This window comes from Triticum dicoccoides, unplaced genomic scaffold (genome assembly GCF_002162155.2).
Source record: "Triticum dicoccoides isolate Atlit2015 ecotype Zavitan unplaced genomic scaffold, WEW_v2.0 scaffold140971, whole genome shotgun sequence".
Classification (NCBI taxonomy): Eukaryota; Viridiplantae; Streptophyta; class Magnoliopsida; order Poales; family Poaceae; genus Triticum; species Triticum dicoccoides.
This window is the reverse complement of record NW_021199994.1, coordinates 15,790-22,009: the sequence shown is the minus strand read 5'-3', so window position 1 is coordinate 22,009 and position 6,220 is coordinate 15,790. Positions and strand designations below refer to the sequence as shown.

The 6,220-nt window shown below is 44.2% G+C and overlaps 1 long non-coding RNA gene across 2 annotated transcripts; it reads left to right on the top strand.

Moving 5' to 3' along the window:
• Positions 1–574: 574 nt before the first annotated feature.
• LOC119343798 lies at positions 575–4,722 on the top strand. Of its 2 annotated transcripts, none has more exons than XR_005166276.1 (4): positions 575–682; positions 740–889; positions 2,237–2,366; positions 3,942–4,722. It is a non-coding gene; the product is annotated as an uncharacterized LOC119343798 (long non-coding RNA). The 2 variants fall into 2 exon arrangements; XR_005166275.1 differs by lacking the exon at positions 3,942–4,722 and adding an exon at positions 2,903–3,297.
• The last annotated feature ends 1,498 nt before the right edge of the window (positions 4,723–6,220 follow it).

Below are 6,220 nucleotides of genomic sequence, written 5' to 3'. Positions count from 1 at the left end.
TGAATAAGTGAACCTTTTCTTTTTGAAACAAATTCGTGAACCTTTTTTTAATCTGTGAACATGTAATTTTGGAACAGCGCGGCTGCAATTGTCCTTAAACCCTTCGCGGTAATGTTAGCTAGTCTTATGAGCGGGTCTAGTGGTAAGCCAACTGCGTACTGCAAGGCAACGATGCATGTTCGAATCCTCGGCGCGACAAGTTTTTTAGGTATTTTTTCGCTGTTGTTGCTTGTTCGTGGGCCGGCCCACTAAGGCGGCGCAGCGAGCGCCAGTTTGGTTCAGTGGCGCTGAACGCGCTGAATAGGAGGTCCCAAGAAGTCGAGAAGACACCCTTCTCTCTGTTTCTAAATTACAGAGTACCTCGCCTCCTTGCTGCCCGCCGGGGGCGCCTGGTTCAGGGCCCCCCTCGCCTGCTGCGTCTACGTCCTGCTGGCGCAGCTCGCCGCGCTGGGGTACGAGGCGGCGGCGGCGCACATCGAGGCCGAGGCACTGCTGCTGCCTGCCGTGCAGGCGCTGGCCTGGGCAGCGCTGCTGGCGCTTGCGCTGCGGGCGCGTGCCGGCAGCCGGGGCAGGTCCCCGGCGCTCGTCCGGGTCTGGTGGGTGCTCTCCTCACTCCCCGACGAGATCCTTGATTGGTGATCCCAGCTCTTCGTGCTCGCCTCGCCCCGCTCCGCCGTGTCAGGTGCTCCTCCTCTCGCTCTCTTCCATCCCCTCCTTTCCGCCGCCACCTTGGCCACAGCCAAACGATGGAAGATGGAGTAGGGATCGGGAGAGGAACAAGGAGTAAGAGGAGACCACTTGCTGGTGGCCAGAGAACCACATCCCCAGCGCCATGCTCCTGAGTCCGCTTCTACTGCCTCCAGTCGGAATACCTACCTACAACAGCAAGGTACTATGCAAGAATCGCGTTTTTATTTGAGAGAACTTGGTTTTGTTGCTGTTGTGAATGACATATGTAAGTGCCACGTTGGATCATTAAATTTTTGTTGATGTAGTACATGATCCTCCAGGTTAATTACTAGCAAGTATACATTCATTATTCTTTGCAAAAGAAACTAATGCTAAAACAGATCTTGGAAACATTCAGAGAAAAAAATGGCGATCGAAACCAAAATTAATGTATAAAGAAAATGTTATACCTGTGCCATTTAGGGGTGTTTAGGGACTAAACCAAACAAGGATTATGTGGTTTGGTGCCAGGCCGGCAACCACCGGTTTAAAGCACCCTGGATACTGACCACCGGTCTTGCATGTTAAGCATGTAATAACTGGCTTGCCTGGCAGCGTACATCCTATATAGCCTGATAACAGATTCATTTAGCATACTATGTTTTTATTGGCATGTTCTTGGATTCTGGCTCCTTGACTTCTCCAACAACACTATGCAAGTTACCCCCTCCATCCTTTATAGAGTGTGCTTCCAACTTTGTTGGAGGGTCAAAGTATCTCAAAGTTTGACCGAGTTTGTGCAAAAAAATAATCAATGTTTGTGAAATCAAATAGGTATATAATGAAAATATATTTTATCATGAATCTAATGCTACTAATTTGATGTCATAAACATACGGTCAAACATAAAAATGTTTGACTTTCCAACAAAGTTGAAAGTACACTCTTCAAAGGACGGAGGGAGTAGTGCTTTTAGATGAGTAAGTAGTAGTCATGTTCAAGAATTTTGCCCAGACTAAAATGCTATGGCTAATTTCACTTGATTTTGCCATGGAATTTACACGGTCCAGTGCATAAAAGTAGATCTGATTTCTTTCAGTGTAATTAGTACTGTTTACTCTACAGGCAAAATATTTGTTTTGTTTGTCCTGCTCAATCGCTCATCCTGATAGGTGTTAATAACCAATCTACTGTTTCATTCCTAACTTAAATTGCTGGATTAGTTTTACTGTTTGAACAAATCTGATTATGCAATGCAAAGGAAAATCAAGGATTACTTTTTTGGGTTCATATGCAGTGTGTTTTTTGTTTACAGTAGTAACAATTTAAGTAGAGGCCAGATGCAGTGACACAGATTGTGGACGATATATATCAGTTGGATATATTGAGCAATATGCGTGTTATGCCGCTGTTGAATTAGGTGAAGAATAAATGGTGCTGATAGTATAATGATTTGTTGTGCCTTTGGCAAAATATCCAATAGTTTGTGTTGTTTTTAAGGAGCATGCTGCCTATATTTTTCTTTCTTCATGGCGGCTTTCATTTCATATCTGGACAATGAATGCAGGCTCTTTCATTTCATATATGGACGGCAAGGGCGTCTTCAGCAGCGTCTAAACAGGATTCGACTGCCCACTCGATGCCAAGGGAGATGCATCGCTGTCGCCGTCAAGGGACTCAACCAGCGCGGCCTCCAGGTACAGCGCGCCCAGCGCCAGTGTTTTTCATCTACGAGTTAATTTATTTCCCATTATGTTCTATTTCCCATGTGATTCAGCTTCCAATTATTTTTGCCATGGGAGAAAGGATTGACTGAATGTGACCAAATCTAAAGAAATGCTAATTGAGGTTTGTTTCCACATACAACAATGTAAGATCCTTCATCCCATTGTTACAACCACACACAAACTTGAGCCTCCCAGAGCACTTGGATTTTCAGCCATCCGATTGAGTAGCCAAACGTTTGATCTTCAGATAGAATTGAACTGATCCATGTGTAAACTAAACTGTTATGGTTTGAACTTCGAGGAGCTCAATCCATACAGCTACATTGATGTTATTTACCTATGAGATTAGAGAAAAGTGGAATGCTCCTTTTCTAACTAGGTGCATACATTCACTTGATTTTTAGAATTTACATGCCCCCTCTTGGTTCTAAGAACATATAGACATGTAATTTTGTTTGCTATTTTGTTGGTCAGTTTTTGTTAGCTAATAAGATGGTTTTTTGCAGAGATTCACTTAATTTGGTATAAAAACAATATAGCCACCGCCATGTCGATGAACTCTGAAGCTGAATTGTTTTTTGTGGTTTCATATTTTATTTGGAAGAATGTCCGGGACCAACTATCATTTAAAACACGAAGAATATGGTATATAATCGCTGAGATGCTTTGTTCTTTTTCTGTTTACATGTACAAGCTACAATAGCTTGGACCTTTTAGGGCCCTCATTGTTGTTTGGAAACAGTTCTTGTCTTTGCTATAACAATGCACACTTTTCTTTGAGAAGAAGAATGTGCTCATTGATGCTGTTTAGTCCATACTTAATTTTTCTGCATGGTGTCTGAAGGAGTAGTATGTTGAACCGTAATTAGCACCACTGGATAATTCTCATGAATATATGTTATACTCATCCTGCTGCTTATTTATATATGTGATGATTCAACATGACTCTTTTGCCTCTATATTCTTATCATACTTTCCATTTCACATTCTTAGCTGTTTATCGTTTCCAAACTTCCTGGAGACAGACAACTACTAATTACTAAGCGACACTGTATATAATGTGCTCTTTAGTATGGCACCAGAACAGCTAAATTTTCAGTCATGAACTATTTTCTTTATTATATTTTTCTACTTGCTCACTAAACAATGCATTGACGTCCAGTTTCATTCTCCGTTATGTCCATTCGCCGCAGATCCCTGGATTATTTTGTGTGTTGTATATACTCTGTACAAATTTGGCAATGCCCATTTTTGTCATTTAAAAGTTCTATTTTGCTCTATGCTGTAATAACCATTTGGGACTCGTACAAAGTATTTGGCCTGGACGGTTGAATTTATAGGGACATGCTACCTTACATGCCATTATGCAACCTATACCATGCTTGTATCATGGTAGCATTAACCCCTCCCTCAACATTTGTTTAAAATGTAAATGGAATCAGCCCTAATATAAGGAGTTATTTTGAAAATAGAACATCTGGATATGAAATAGCTAATTTATTTTGTACTGATTTACAACATGTGATTCACTACTTTCTTTATCAGGTGTTCATGTTATTTCTTCGCTTCTTTTTGGTGTTGTGCTGCCCCGTTGAGAGCCGACAGGAAGAATAGGAAGCAGAGTCCGTAGGTCATGGCTTTGTGCAGCTAGCTAGCATGAATAACCGTGTGTCTGATGCTTAGCCAAGCAGTGTTCCATTCATCTATAAATAGATCGAGTGGTACTTTCATTACTTAGGTGAGAAGTGTTTCATTCATTTGAAACTCAAGATTTGATAGTGGCACCCTCAAAGAGATAGCGTTGCATGTGCATAACTCACAATTTGACAAATAATTCCCTATATTTATTTGTTTCTTTCTTATTCATATTTCTGGTTCCTGAACTGAACCTCTATCATTTTCGACACATTAGGAGCAATGTTTTCAAGGCGGTAAGGCGAGGCAAGGCGATGGGGGGGCGCCTCACCGCCTAAGCGGTAAGGCATAAGGCAAGGCGGACGCCTTAGAGAGTTCTAAGCAGTAGAATGAAGTAGAATTTGGTAGGCAACTAGGCATACACACTACACATCTTGCACTTGCTGCTGGTTGTAGAGCCTATATAGGATCCATCCTCTTTGCACATTCTCTTCTCCCCAACAGTAATCATGCATTATTCTAACCATCCAGGATCCACTAACCACTATAAGAGAGGTAGTGAGCAACCAGCAAAGCAGCTAGCACAAAGCAGTGAGCAACCAGCAAAGCAGGAAGCAATGAACAACTGAAAAACAGCAAGCAACGAACAACTTAACATGGAAGAAACAGAGCAGAGGAGGGTGGGGGAGAAGGGGGAGGGAGAGGTGTTGGCTCCTTGCTGTTGCCTGTTGCTGGTTGCTGTTGTACTGAAGAGGAGGAGGATGAGCTACTGGAGAGGAGGAGCTGCTGGAGAGGAGGAGGAGGAGCTGCTGGAGAGGATCTGCTGCAGAGGAGGGAGCAGATCTGCTGGAGGAGAGGAGCCAGAGAAGGAGGAGGAGGTGTGTGTGGATTGGGGGTTGTTTCTCTCTCTCTCTCTCTTTCCCTCCTCTTATCTGTTGGCGCCAACAACATCTCTGTTTCCCACCAGAAGACTGTTTCCCGCCTAAAACTACTTCCCTGCCTCGCTGGCAAGCTCAAGGCGTCCAATATGGACCAAGACGCCAACCTGGACGCCTTAGCAGCACTTCAGACACCTTAAAGCTTAAGGCAGACGCCTTACTCAGGTACCTAAGTGTCAGGACCCCGACTCGATGTCACATCGATCTAGCCGGTAACACTTCATATCACTTTGCGGCCTCACGCACGGTGTTCCCACGGGTGTCGCCTTACCTTTGCCCGGGACCGTTTGCGCCTTTTGGCTCACGTATATGATAGTGTCGCTAGCATCCATATGATAAAGAGCCCGGGCTGACATGACTAGTCGTAAACCCAAAGTGGCACAGACTTACAGGGACAGGCATCCATGACCCAGCTTCGAACGTGTCGGTCATCAGCAAGTGGGTCCGGGCTGTAGCACTGGGCTAGCAGGACTCCGGTAAACCGGGCTGTAGCGGCTAGCAGGACTCCGGTACTCAAAGCGTGACATTTCCCCGAAGGGACAGACACAGGAACGAAGAAGGACACATGCCGGCCAGCCTAAGTGTTCCGGAGCAGTAGCAAGCTACCATGGCTCAGTGGAAACACTAGGAGACATTTCCCGGTAAGAGAGGCTACTAAAGATAAACAACTAGATGGTCAGATCCCACACATACCAAGCATTTCAATAACATACACACAATATGCTCGATATGTGCAATACAACATGGCATCACAAAATGACTCTACGACTCAAGTAGTTTATTCATTAGGCTCCGAGGAGCGAGATATTACAAACATGGGTCTCATGACCCAACACTCAGAGCATACAAGTCAAAGCACAAACGGAAGCTATCATGTCTGAGTACAGACAACTATAAATGAAAAAGGCTGAGAAGCCTGACTATCTATCAGATCCTGCCGAGGGCACAAGATCGTAGCTGAGGTATCAAGCTAAACGTCGAAGTCCAAGCGGAACTACTAGTGAGACTGAAGTCTCTCTGCAAAAACATAAAATAGGCAAACGTGAGTACAAATGTACCCAGCAAGACTTACATCAGAACTATCTACATATGCATCATTATCAACAAAAGGATGGTGGGGTTTAACTGCAGCAAGCCAGCTTTGACTCGGTGGCTAACCTGAACTATGACTCTCTTTTGAGGTGGCGCACACGAGTCCACATATTCACCATATCAATACACCACTATGGATCCGCTCCCGTCTCCCTACGA